Genomic DNA, 14,416 nt, shown 5'->3' with positions numbered 1-14,416 from the left:
AAACAATCTTGCTCTAACTAACCAATCTGAGATCCAACTCTTACAAATGATGGCTAGGAAGCTGAAGGAACAATTTGAGAGGGATAGGAGGAATTTTTTTCATCTACAACGCCTACTGGAGAACCAGGAGGAGGGGCGGGGACATGGTTCAATTCATTATTTACTAGATACTCTCCTTGAATTTAAACATTGTCGCCCATAGAAAAAGCCCATCGGGTTCCCGGAGGCAGAAGCAGAACCAGGGAAGCCCCAAGAGAAGTGGTAATTCTTTTTGAACAGAATAGACTCAAAGACTCAATTTTCAGAGCACTAAGGAATGTTAGAAACCTAAAATATGGCGAAGTCACCACTGAAATATTTCAGGATAACAGCCCAGCCACACCGCGGTGGCAGAGGGCTCTCCAGCCTTATACATCGGCTCTAAAAGAAGTGGACATAGCATATTGCTGGGGCTTCCCTTTTAAGTTGATAGTCCGGCTAAAAAGCAGAACCTGGGTTGCAAGTGATAACCAGCAGACTGGCAACATACGGAAAGAGCTCCAGCTCCAAGCAGGAGATATTGCTCCTCAGCTCAAGCGCACAAGAGCACCTTCTCAGGCTGGACAACCAAAAAAGGGCAGAAAGAAATAAGGCAACGCCAATTAGAAAGTAAGAAATTGTTTTGTTTTATTTTCATGCATGAAAAGCATCTGAACTCCACTCTAACAAGCACAACAGTAATTTGGAAGAGCCTTTGTCCTTAGGCATTAGGAGGTGTGCAGCTTAGCAACAAGCCCCCGCCTGCCCCCTTAATTGATCCTGGGTACTATGGGAAGGATCTCCACCACTCCCACGTTCCTGTTGGCAAGCAGGGAAGCACACTCTAGCATTTGTGTATGTAGTTTTCAGTTTATGTCCTTTGATTTCCAAGTTATAGAAGTCTAGCAGAAAAAAACGAGTTTCTTGAAAAATTCCATCCTTAATAGAGCAGGAACTACATACTTAGCATTTAACTCTCTGCTATCCACATTTCTACCAACATTACTTTGATTCCTCAAAGCCAAACTACGTATAAAGCTTCTCTCCTTCAACGTTAGTGGGCTAGGATCACCAATCAAAAGAGCCAGAGTGGAGGCAGCCCTGCAGAGGGAACATCCAGACATTGTTCTCCTGCAGGAGACGCATCAGTGCAGGAACCAGAGGTCTGCCTTGCTGGATAGGCGTTGGGCTCTGGGAAAGCCAGAGGCGTGGGTGTTTTGATAAGCAAGCAGTGCCCTCTGAGTGTTGAGGAAAGTTGGGAAGAAACCGACAGGCAGATACCTCTTTGTTCAAGGTGTCATAGGCAGCCATTGCTTATTTTTATGCACCCAACTCAGCACAAGAAGACTTTCTCCGGAAGATGCTAACATAATTAGACCATTTAAAAAGAGGACAAACCATAACAGGCAGAGACTTCAATTGCTGCAGCAATGACACAAAGGACCGAAGTAGGCACTGATCTGTGAACAAAAGCTGCAACCCATTCTAGGTGGAAATATTAACTGAAAGGGACCTTGTGGACTCCTGGCAGACACTACATCTAGAAGGCAGGGAATTCTCATGTTTTCCCGATAAGTCAGTGTCACACATAGACCTAATATTAGTACCTAAACCAATCCATTTCTTGGGAATAAGTCCTAGGGGTAATTAAGAATTTAAAATCCGGAAAGTCCTCAGGACTGGACGATTTTACAGGAGAGTTTGGCAATGAGCTTGCCCCCTGGCTGACCAAACTGTACAACTAGAACGGGGGGGGGGGGGGGGGGCATCACAAACATGGTGTTCTTCAAAACTGATGCTACTTTGAGTCATATAGTTCTCATTAATGTAGACACAAAGTTGTTCACATCAATAATGGTCAAGCGTCTAAATATGTTTATAACTCAGTACATATCTCCAAACAGGGTTCATGCTGGCCAGAAGAGAAGCATCACAAGTTTCATTAGGACACTAAATGTTATACATGAGCTAAATAGAGCTGAATAATCTCTCTTGATGCCAAAAGACTTTTGTTAGAACTGATTCATTGTTTCTGATACACCTGCTAACCAAATTGAAATTTGGATCTAAGTCCTTGCACCTCATTAAGCAATTATACTCCAAATCAAAACCAATCATTTCAATCAATGGCTTCGACTCTCAGGCTATCGAGCTCTTAAGGGACACCCGACACTCTGCTGCCATTGCTGTTTGCATTGATCATAGAGGTATTAGCCATTCAACTGCACAAAGACACTTTTATAGAGAGAATGAGGTACACAAAATGAATATGTTTGCAGATGACACCCTCTTAATTCTGCAAAATCCATTTAAGTGGCAGTTAGAAATGTATCACAGGGTAGCAGGATTGCAAATCAACTATTGTAAATCCCTGCTCCCTCCTATCAATTTAGACTGGTTGCTAGTTAACTCTCCATTTGCCATAGCACCTGGAGGATTTAAATACTTACTGCAGACACAAGACAACTGAGACATAGAAGCTATAGGGGATTGTATAAAAAGAACTTTGGGAATGGAAACATCTTAGCCTTAGCTAGTTGAGACAAACAGCCATGGTCTAAATGTCAGTGTTACCTAAATGCTTACACTCCCCCCCCTTCAAGTTTGCCTATTCTCATCCCTCCTCTTTATCTAAAGAGATGGCAAAAGAAACTCAATGCATTTGTGTTGGGAGGCAAAAAATCTAGGATAAGCAACAAAACTTTGTAGACATTGAACAAAAGGAGGAGTGGAAATGATAACTTAATGTTCTATTTTGCTACTTATCAAATCATTGATCCCATTGCTCAGGGTAACAACAGAAGACCCTTGAGTCCAACTTGAGATGGTCCCTTCCACACCTTCAATGAGAAGTCACCTTTTCTTACCTTTGTATATGCAGGAGGTAAGGAAAATAGACCATCCATTTACAAGATGAGTACTGATAGTGTGGAGAACATGGAGTGGAACACTGGGCCCTGACCCTCACCACTGGTCCCACTCCTCCAGCTTTCAGCCACGCAGATAAATATCAACTGTTTAAGGATTGGGAAGATGTAGGCGTTTACATAATCCATGACCTGCTTCCCAGAGGGAAAGCAATATCCAAAAGAAACTGCAAGTTAAATTAAAAGGCATTTGAACTACAGCACCTGGTTTGAGGTAAATCAGGCTCATTCTTTTGCACCTTGTTTAGAGAGGGCTTACACACACTTACCTTGTCTGAATCCTTCTACAGCAAGTCAGCCTATGACCTGATGGGTGCTGCTTCCCTAATATACAGCAATTGGTAACGTCATAAAGCAGGAGATGCTAGAGGCCTTCAATTTTTTATAGGAATTAGGCCACCCAACTGAAGATCACAAATGGGAGGGTAGCTGGACACCCCTCTGCCTTGCTGCCGCAAAACCATCTCTGCTTGCTTACAGGAGGCCTTGCTCAAGGTCATTCTGCACTGGCCCTGGATACCAGTCAGGCTTGCAGAAATTAATCCCTCCTTTTCCCTTTCATGTTGGAAGAGTTGTTGTGAACTGGGGTCATTTTTCATGTCTGGTGGGAATGTCTCCATGTTAAAAACTTTTGGAATAGAGTATTCTCCATTATAGCCACCATGATAAGCCAACCCCTTTCTCCAAATCCTGCCTTAGCCCTACGATCTTTGGACATAGACTTGGGCTCCATTCTCCACCACAGAGAACTGGACAGCTTCTTAATGACTGCAGAACAATTAGCGATAGCTCAGCAATGGAAGAACCAGACTGAAATATCCCTGAGCATATGGGGAAATAATAAATGGAATACAGCAGAGTCTGAGGAGGGCAATTACAGGCATATGCATAGAAACACCCTCCAACAAACATGGACCCCTTTAACTATGTTAACAAGCAAAATTATACCAACCACTCAATATTCTCAGTCGATATGTTAAGTAAAATGTTTGAACATTGAGTGTGTAAGCTTGCGTCTAAAGTCAATGGATAGAATGAACACTATTAGATGTAATGCTGGGTACTTGTATCTAATATTTCTATTTATTTAAAAACAAAAAAAGTTAGTTAAAAATCAAAAAATGTTTATAAAAGGCTATTAATGGGTTATTGATTTATTTTTCTGGTTTAATGTTTTATTATTGATGCCCTGGGTTTGTTTGTTGGGTTTTTATTTTTTTAATAATATTTTGATCTTGTGGTGTGAGTCAGCATGTGGATTGTTTCATATGTATATGAAGCTCTGGATTTGTTAGCCACCTTGAGTCATGTCTGAGAATTAGGCAGGATAAAAACCGATAAAAGTCAGTGGGGACTAGCAGCTTGGAGGCTTCCTGGAGATGTCTGGCTGGCCATTCTTAGGATCTTGAACATCAGGTAGATCAACAATGTTCAACGTTTCCAGATCCAGGGCCTTCTTTTAACCCAAATATGCATCTAGGACCCATTTCTAAATCTTTCATCATATATTTGCATAGCAGTAATGCTCCTGTTGTGACCCACCTTGGATCTGGAAGCACCGGTTGAAGACCAATGCCCTAGGTAGACGACAGCTTTGTCCCTACACAACACTTCTTAATGTTGTACAAATGAACTTTTCAGACAATGCCTAACAGGCTCTCTTTCCACCCTCTGCTGATCTTTGGGCTAATCTGTCTTTTGAAAGGACTCGCAACTCCCCTGTTTAAAATGCTTCACAATCTGATTTTATTAGCTCAATGAGCCACTGACTTATTCTATTTGGCGTGATCAGTTTGCATTGAATGGGGCGATTCTCTTGACAAAAAAAAAAAAAAGGTGGAGCTGTTTTTAAGTGAAGATTTGGGGGCATGTTTCAAGGAGTGTGGGGTTTCTGCCCCTCCTTTCTTTTCTCGCCTTGGAAATGTGCAGATTGAGTCCGAGACTCCAGCTTTGGCAAAACTGTTGAATCCAAAGCACGTACCCAGGCAAAGGTGTGCTCACTCCGCACCCTCCCTCCCCTTCCTCTGTTGCCGCCTCTGCTGCAGTCCACAGAATTGCTTACCCAAAAAGGCAATCAAAGAGGACGCCACAGGTTCATGTGTTTTCCCTGCACAGTGGTGCAATGCACAACCCTTAAAAAGCCAGCACCGTTTCGAGAAGGCTCAGAGAGCAGGCAGCGTCTTTCCAAAGAATGCATGGCAGGTTGCTGGTCCTGCTGGATTGGATTGGCAGTCTGTCGCAGCCCGGGGGTGGTGGGCAACAACTAGTGGCCCCCAGAGCCTAATCCCATGGGGTGCCAGTTGGTCGCTCTTCTAACCCAGAATTTCACAAGTGACCTGGAGGGAAAATAAGAAGCTGCCCTGTACTTAGTCCGGCCCATAAGAACATAAGGCGAGCCTCCTGGCCAAAGGGAGTACATCTGGTCCAGCATACTGTTCTCACAGTGGCCAGCTAGATACCCCAAAGGGAAACCCTCTAGCAGGACTTGAGCACAAGAGGACTCTCCCGTCCTGTGGCTTCCAGCAATGGTATGCAGAAGCATTCCTGTTCTGACTGTGGCGATAGAGCATGGCCATTGTGGCTAGTAGCAATGGATAGCCCTCTCCTCCATGAGTTTTTCTAATTATTACTTTCATCTAAAAATAAATTAAGAAACCAATCCTCCTGATTCTGAATAGGAGATGCTGGGGATTGAACATCGGACCTTCTGCATGCTCCACCTTTGGGGAGAAGAGCTATGCTGCAATGCTGTGTTTTAAATGCCACATTACTTTGATAGAAGGGTTGGTTTGTTGTTGACTGTTGTAAAACACACTTTGGTGAAAAGCGGCCTATACCTACTGGAAAGGAATGTGTAAAATAAATACAGTGGTACCTCGGGTTACAGACGTTTCAGGTTACAGACTCTGCTAACCCGGAAGTAGTACCTCTGGTTAAGAACTTTACCTCAGGATGAGAACAGAAATCGTGCGGCGGCAGCGGGAGGCCCCATTAGCTAAAGTGGTACTGAAGGCTAAGAACAGTTTCAGGTTAAGAATGGACCTCCAGAACAAATTAAGTTCTTAACCTGAGGTACCACTGTACTGGTTTTGCTTTCCCAGCAAACCAGCTTCCCACCAGAGGTTATGGATAACCTATCATTCGGCTGCCTCTGTTAGAGGCAGCCAGCCACTGAATGGCATTTCCTGGGAATCACAAGGGGGTTCAGTCCCAAGGACAGAAATTTAGGTTATCAAATGTGGCAGTGGCTAGCTGGAAAGGGAACAGCATCAAAAGTGTGGTGGAAGCCAGGTGGAGTGTGGTGCTGACATTTTGGCACTGCGGGTGGAGAATCTGAACTCAGCACCCCCAGTGTAGTAATATAATGATAATATTAACCACTCCAGTTAGAGTTGGGAGAAATTCCTGCCTGAAACTCTGGAGAGCTGCTTCCTGCTTGTCACTGCAGACAGTATTGAGCTTGATGGATCCCGTGGTGTGATTTGATTTAAGGCCACTCCCTGCAGTTATCATGATACATTGTCAATCTTGACTCAGAGACTTCTGTCTGCTGGTTCCATTTCCCAAATCCTGCTGAGTCCTTTTTCTTCAATATTTAATGGCATCTGAAGAGATTTTAATTGCGAATTAGCGTAACTTTCTGTTGCTGTCCCTGGGGGTGGGTGAGTGAGATGAGTCTGCTCTAAGGCCTTTTGTTAGGGTGTTGGGAGTGGTGAGACTGGTTGCTGCATTCTTAGGAAGCAAGCCTAAAAATAAAATAAAGATTCCAGCAGACCTGGGAACTTACTTTCAAATTTGCCAGCCCTGGACTCGGTTTTGGAAGGCTTTGTAGCATCCTGCTTCCCCTGCCAGAGGTAAGATGCCTCGGAATACCAGTTATTGCAAATTATTATCATTCACCTTTAGAAATCAACAGCAGCAACACCAGGATGTAGTCCACTAAGGCACCATCTGCAGCATACCTTTAAAGCAGAACCATGTCATTTTAAACACCCATGGCTTCCCCGAAAGAATCCTGGGAACTACAGTTTGCTGTTAGGGGCCAAGAGTTGTTAGGAGGCTCACACTTTACCCATCACAGAGCTACAATTCCCAAAGTTCCCTGAGAAGAAGGATTGCTAACCCACTCTGGGAGTTGTAGTTCTGTGAGGGGATGAGTGGGGGTTTCCTAACAACTCTTGGCATGTAACAGCAAACTACAATTCCCAGGATCCAGTGGGGGAAGCCACAGCTGCCTAATAGCCCACTGACTCTAGAAATGCATGGGTGTCAATCCTTCCTTCTCAGAATAAGCAGCACTTCCACCCACGCTTCCTGGGTGCTGGGAGAGCAGTGAGGAATCTGGAGCAGGTTTTTTTTTTTAGTTCTGTGTTTTTTGTCTTGACCCACCCAGCCTTGTATCTTGACAGCTCGGCCTGGTGTCCATGAGGGAGCAGAAATTCTGCATAGGTGGGTGAGCTGGGTGGCGGAAGGGGAGAGTGGATATCCCATGCCTGCTCTGCTGAAGCAAATTTTTAAAATGTTGCTAGCCTTTGAAGAGACCCTCTCCTCTGATTCAGATGGCACAGATGCCAGCGCCAGGGCTGAAGATACGTAGGCATTGTTTTAATAAGCTCAGGAGTGTCAGGGATTTCTTTATTCTCCAGCTCCCCGCACACAATAGGTTCCACCCCGTCAACGCCGCCTTTCCCCTCGCTGTCGTGTGACACTGGCCTAGCAACAAATCAGTGCTGGAAGGAAGCCAGCTGCAAATCCCCTTTGGGAACAAATTTCTGAAAGTCGGCATCTCATATTTAAGCCTGGCGAGAAGGGAGGGTGGGACGAGAAATTTCTGGCCTATTTCCCAATGAGGTGTTTAGTGGAGAGCAAGGAAGCATTTTACCGCACTCCTGACGGCTGCCAACCTCCCTGGCCTCATGCCAGGAGAGGGTGGGGCCCAAATGGGAATGGGTGGGATCAGAGTGGGAAGTGGGAGGAGTCACCCTGTCTCTCTCATTCACACACACACATATGAGAGCTGGTAGTGGTGTAATGGTTAGAGTGCTGGACTAGGGTCTGGGAGACGGGTTTGAATCAGGTCATGGAGCTTGCTGTATGGGTCACAGTCACTCTTTCAGCCTGACCTACCTCACAGGGTTATTGTGGGGATTAAATGAGGACCAGGACAAGGGTTCAAATCCCCCAATCAACCATGAAGCTCACTAGGTGATTCTGGGCCAGCTGCTACCTCTCAGCCTGACCTACTGGGCAGACTTCTTGCGGGGTTTAAATGAGGACCAGGTCCTGGGAGAGACCAGGTTCAAATCCTCCATGTGGTCATGAAGCTCATTGGGTGACCTTGGGCCTGTCACTACCTCTGAATCTAGCCTATTTCATAGGGATTAAATGAAGAAGAGTAAAACTATGTATGGGGACGCGGGTGGTGCTGCGGGTAAAAGCCTCAGCGCCTAGGGCTTGCTGATCGAAAGGTCGGCGGTTTGAATCCCCGCGGCGGGGTGCGCTCCCGTTGTTTGGTGCCAGTGCCTGCCAACCTAGCAGTTCGAAAGCACCTCCGGGTGCAAATAGATAAATAGGGACCGCTTACTGGCGGGAAGGTAAACGGTGTTCCGTGTGCTGCGCTGGCTCGCCAGATGCGGCTTTGTCACGCTGGCCACGTGACCCGGAAGTGTCTCCGGACACCGCTGGCCCCCGGCCTCTTAAGTGAGATGGGTGCACAACCTTAGAATCTGTCAAGACTGGCCCGTACGGGCAGGGGTACCTTTACCTTTTAAAACTATGTATGCCACTTTGAGCTCCTTGGGGGGAAAGTTGGGATAGAAATGCAATAAATAAACATTGGTGTCAAACACATATTCAGCACACACTTCCCGTGGTTGTTTAACAACTGCTTTTATATTTATAGGGGGGGTTTTTGTGTGTGTGCATATAGTTTTAGGTTTTTATTTATTCATTTATTAAATTTGTGCCTCGCCTTTCCTCCCAAAAGGGACCCAGGGCATTAAGCAGCAAAATGTTAAAACAGCACAATTTAAAATTAGATTTAAAACAAACACATTTAAAGCGTTTAGAAACCATTTAAAACAATTTAAAGGTTTTAAAAAAAGTTTAAAACCTCTATATACATTGAAAAGCCATTGCAATATACAAAAGGCAGGAAGCCTGCATTTAGAGACCTAGTGTGTAAGGGAGAAGGCTATGCTGGGTTCCCTTATCCTGACATGCAGGGATTTTGTTGTTGCTGTATGGAGCAGCATGCACCTGTGGACTGTAACTGAAGCCCAGGTGTAGGTTGACTACCTCAACGAAATGTAGACTTGAATGAGTTACATACTTTTTTTTTGCACTTTTAATGTTTAACTTGAATTGCTGGAATTTTGATGGGGCACGAAATCACTGAACCAAAAAGCATTTAAAAAAAAATAAAAGCCAAGAGCACCACCAGGATCTCAGATCTCAAGTAATAATCAATTTCAGAATTATGAATTTATAAAGGGTTTTTTAGGTGAGAAATAGCCTGTTTTATGGGTTTGCAAAGTTTTGTGGAGGTGGGTGTTTGTGTATGTGGAGCTAACATCTGACATGAAGTTGATAAAGGTCTGCTGGACTTACTTGGTGTCCCCAGGATACAGATGCAGGAAACCTGTGGATTGCTTTTTAACAGAGAAGCTTTTGCATGATTCATTTCCAAAAGCCTGGGCCTGAAAATGCAAAGTTTTCGGTTTAGCAAAATCCACATCCTGCAAATATGCTATGAAATTTGCCACGGATCCTCGTTGAGCTTTTCTGCAAGATCGTAGTGGGAGATATGAACAGGGTTGGCTCCAGCACTTGGAAGCTTGTGCCGATTGCCAGGGACCCCGTGCCCTGGTAGGCCCCACTGCTGATCCTTTATCTGAGCCTCACTGGATGTTCCACCAAGAAACCATTTCCATTTCCTACAACACTCCCAGCTTAGCTTCACTCTGATGCATTGTGGGAAATTTTAAAGATGAGCTCCTCCTTCTTCATAGCCCTGCCTGTGCTGATTGTTGAGACCTAACCTGGAAGGAGCAGCCGCCACTCATGGGATTGCTCCCCCACTCTACCTCTGCCATTTAAAATAAAGGTAAAGGTAAAGGGACCCCTGACCATTAGGTCCAGTTGTGACCGACTCTGGGGTTGCGGCCCTCATCTCGCTTTATTGGCCGAGGGAGCCGGCGTACAGCTTCCGGGTCATGTGGCCAGCATGACTAAGCCGCTTCTGGCGAACCAGAGCAGTGCACGGAAACGCCGTTTACCTTCCCACCGGAGCGGTACCTATTTATCTACTTGTACTTTGAGGTGCCTTCGAACTGCTAGGTTGGCAGGAGCAGGGACCGAGCAACGGGAGCTCACCCCATCGCTGGGATTTGAACTGCTGACCGTTTGATCGGCAAGTCCTACGCTCTGTGGTTTAGACCACAGCGCCACCTGTGTCCCATTTAAAGTAGTACAGTCCAGACATGGATTTACAGCCTCAGTGAGAATGACAGACAGGGCTGTCAGTGGATGAGGATTGTTTTCCAGCACTGACAATTTCTGTGACCAGTGGCAGAGCTTCATGCTCCGGCACCAGGGGTGGGGCTGGTGCGCGTCCTGGGGGCGGGGCGCGCTGCCCGCAGGGGCAAGTCCTGGGGGCGGGGCACCCAGCGCGGGCCGGGTGGCAGCCACGATGGAACCCCACCGGGATCGCGCTGCCAGGGGCGGTGCGCTCCCCCCGCCCCCCTCTTCCTCCGCCGGTGTCTGTGACTGATCATGGTGTAGGAGACTGGCATTCTAAGAGAAAGCACACACGGCAGTCAAAACTCTGATGAGGATTTAAATCAGGGATGGGAATAGTCCAGTCCAGGCCTTAGATGTGGCCCTCAGTTCCTCTCTACCTGACTCTCTGCAGGCCACACCCCTTCTCCCCACAGGACATACCTGTTGCCTCTAAATAGAAGAGGCATTCCTCCTGAGAGAAGGGAGAATGCCTCTTCTTAGATCAGCTTCCCCACGGCAGAACTCTACAGAATTGTAGAGTTGAAGGGGACCTAAAGGGTATTCTAGTTCAACCCTCTGCAATGCAAAGAGGAGGCATTACCTTCTCAAGAGCTGGATGAATGCAATAGATGGAAGACTGCTTCTATTTAGGAGAGGCATTCCCATATGAGAAAGGATAATTCCTCTTCTTGATTGACTGCTCTGGAACAGTTGGCCCTCCAGATGTTGTAGGACTCCAGTTCCCATCAGCCTGAGCCCCCTGCCCAGCCAGTATTCTCAGATGGTGAGGGTTGTATTCCAACAGCATCAAGAAGGCTGGTCAACTGCCCCTGCTCTCTTTGAAAGTGTGTCATCGGTTTTATTTATTTTTACCGCTGAAGGGAGGAAGCATGCACCAGTTCAGTTCTTTCAAAGCCAGCTCTTTATGCAAGCAAAACTACTTGACAAAACAAAACAAAACAAAACTGACCATTACAGCCCTCCACATTCTTTGCCCCCACATTCCTGCATTCTTTCACTATCTGCTAGAAGCTTAAGTTATGATAATTGAGCATTGCTGGTTTTTATTTTTTACTTTTGCCCTGCTTGTGAAGGAAGTGTAAATGCTACTGACGGGAGTGCGGTGCTGGTGGGTGGGCAGAGAAGTGTGAAATGTGCTTGCATTCAGCTGCGATGGCGCATTTTGTGTGAATGGGGAGAGAGTTGAGTGAGAGAGAGAACAGTTGGATGGCACTGCTATGGTGGCTGCCAAGAGCTGTCAGCATGACAACCACATAGATCTGCTAGTGCAAAGAGGATTACTATGTACCTATTGAATCCAGCCCTTACTCTATAAGGACTAGAATCTTAGGTCAGCAGCAGAGTATCTGATTGACATGCAGAATCTCCTGGGTTCAGTCCCTGTCAGTATGGATAGTAATGAGTTTGATGGACCAATATCTCTGATTCAGTATAAGGAAGATTTCTTTGTTCCTGGGTTCAATCCCCAATGACATTTCTAGGTAGGGCTGGGAGAGATCCCTGCCTGAAACTATGGAAATCTGCTTTTGCCAGTCAGTGTACATAACACTGAGCTAAATGGACCAATGCAGTGACTCAGCACAAGCCAGCTTCTTGTGTTCCTAAATCCAAGAGTATTAAAAGAACTGGCAGATGTGATCTCAGAACCACTGGCAGTCATCTTTGAGAATTCCTGGAGAACAGGCGAAGTCCCGGCAGACTGGAGGAGGGCAAATGTTGTCCCTATTTTCAAAAAGGGGAAAAGAGAGGACCCAAATAATTACCGCCCAGTCAGTCTGACATCAATACCAGGGAAGATTCTGGAGCAGATCATTAAGCAAACAGTCTGTGAGCACCTAGAAAGGAATGCTGTGATCACCAATAGTCAGCATGAATTTCTGAAAAATAAGTCATGTCAGACTAACCTGATCTCACTTTTTGACAGAATTACAAGCCTGGTAGATGAAGGGAACGCAGTGGATGTAGCCTACCTTGATTTCAGCAAGGCATTTGACGAGGTGCCCCATGATATTCTTGTAAAGAAGCTGGTAAAATGTGGTCTTGACTGTGCTACCACTCAGTGGATTTGTAACTGGCTGACTGACCGAACCCAAAGGGTGCTCATCAATGGTTCCTCTTCATCCTGGAGAAGAGTGACTAGTGGGGTGCCACAGGGTTCTGTCTTGGGCTCGGACTTATTCAACATCTTTATCAATGACTTGGATGATGGAGTCAAGGGCATCCTGATCAAATTTGCAGATGACACCAAACTGGGAGGGGTGGCTAACACCCCAGAGGACAGGATCACACTTCAAAACGACCTTGACAGATTAGAGAACTGGGCCAAAACAAACAAGATGAATTTTAACAGGGAGAAATGTAAAGTATTGCACTTGGGCAAAAAAATTGAGAGGCACAAATACAAGATGGGTGACACCTGGCTTGAGAGCAGTACATGTGAAAAGGATCTAGGAGTCTTGGTTGACCACAAACTTGACATGAGCCAACAGTGTGACGCGGCAGCTAAAAAAGCCAATGCAATTCTGGGCTGCATCAATAGGAGTATAGCATCTAGATCAAGGGAAGTAATAGTGCCACTGTATTCTGCTCTGGTCAGACCTCACCTGGAGTACTGTGTCCAGTTCTGGGCACCACAGTTCAAGAAGGACACTGACAAACTGGAACGTGTCCAGAGGAGGGCAACCAAAATGGTCAAAGGCCTGGAAACATTGCCTTATGAGGAACGGCTAAGGGAGCTGGGCATGTTTAGCCTGGAGAAGAGGAGGTTAAGGGGGGATATGATAGCCATGTTCAAATATATAAAAGGATGTCACATAGAGGAGGGAGAAAGGTTGTTTTCTGCTGCTCCAGAGAAGCGGACACGGAGCAATGGATCCAAACTACAAGAAAGAAGATTCCACCTAAACATTAGGAAGAACTTCCTGACAGTAAGAGCTGTTCGACAGTGGAATTTGCTGCCAAGGAGTGTGGTGGAGTCTCCTTCTTTGGAGGTCTTTAAGCAGAGGCTTGACAACCATATGTCAGGAGTGCTCTGATGGTGTTTCCTGCTTGGCAGGGGGTTGGACTCGATGGCCCTTGTGGTCTCTTCCAACTCTATGATTCTATGATTCTAAACACTGCTGGAACTCAATTATCAGGTGTCCCTGGCAGAGGAAATGCATGGTTCTCCTGCCTCCCCATTCACCAGTGTGATGAGCGTGGTCACTGCGGCGTGGCTGCCTCTGCTGCAGAAAACCCTCTTTCCCGCTAGGCATGTGTGTGTCAATCCATCACTCGGCTAATGCTCCTTTTGTCCTTCCAGCCTTTGCTAACATGCTCAAGCGAGCTCCTTCCTGCATCTATCTCCCAAAGCCGCGCAGATTAAAAAAACACCACCGTCCTGCACAATCTCTCTCTTTCTCTTTCTCTTTCTCTCTTCTTTGTCAAGTAATGAATAAATATTGATTTATTTCAGGTTAATTAAAACCCCTCCTGGAAGAATAATTCAGTCCTGCGTGCTTTTAAGACTTAGAGATAGCAAGGGAAAGATATATTGATTAATTTCTCTTAATCTTTGTTATTTTCTTTTTCTTGCCAATTGACACAAAATGGAAATTTATTGTCAGGGTTAGGGAATGAGTTGAGAGGTTGAAGCCAAGTTAATCAAGGGTCAGGAAACCAAACCTTATGAGAAACAATTGAAGGAGTTGGGTCTGTTTAGCCTGGTGAAGACGAGGCTGAGAGGAGATATGATAGCCATCTTCCAATATCTAATGGGCTGTTGCATGGAAGATGGAGCAAGGTTGTTTTCTCCTGCTCCAGAGGGTAGGTCCCAAACCAATGGCTTCAAGTTGCAAGAAAGCAGATTATGACTAACCACCAGGAAGAACTTTCTGACAGTAAAAGCCGTTCAACAGCAGAACAGACTCCTTGGGATGTGATGGACTCTCCTTCCTTGGAGGTTTTTAAAT

The 14,416-nt window shown here is 45.8% G+C and overlaps 1 protein-coding gene and 1 long non-coding RNA gene across 6 annotated transcripts in view; one reads left to right on the top strand and one right to left on the bottom strand.

Moving 5' to 3' along the window:
• The window catches only part of NCS1 (neuronal calcium sensor 1), a 61,556-nt gene that overhangs the window by 21,039 nt on the left and 26,101 nt on the right, over positions 1-14,416 (top strand). The gene's annotated exons all lie outside the window — the stretch shown is intronic.
• The window catches only part of LOC310669720, a 33,408-nt gene that overhangs the window by 4,652 nt on the left and 14,340 nt on the right, over positions 1-14,416 (bottom strand). The window contains exons 3-5 of one of the 2 annotated variants that reach the window (XR_014507316.1): positions 11,047-11,320; positions 9,555-9,643; positions 6,733-6,845 (exon numbers count right to left, since the gene is read on the bottom strand). This is a non-coding gene — a long non-coding RNA (uncharacterized lncRNA). Of the gene's footprint in view, positions 1-1,209; positions 6,846-9,554; positions 9,644-11,046; positions 11,321-14,416 lie in introns of those variants that run through there. The other variant, XR_014507317.1, reaches the window with a different exon arrangement.

The sequence above is a fragment of the Podarcis tiliguerta genome (assembly GCF_965153285.1).
Source record: "Podarcis tiliguerta genome assembly, chromosome: Z".
NCBI lineage: Eukaryota > Metazoa > Chordata > Lepidosauria > Squamata > Lacertidae > Podarcis > Podarcis tiliguerta.
This window is presented reverse-complemented; position numbering and strand designations above follow the sequence as displayed.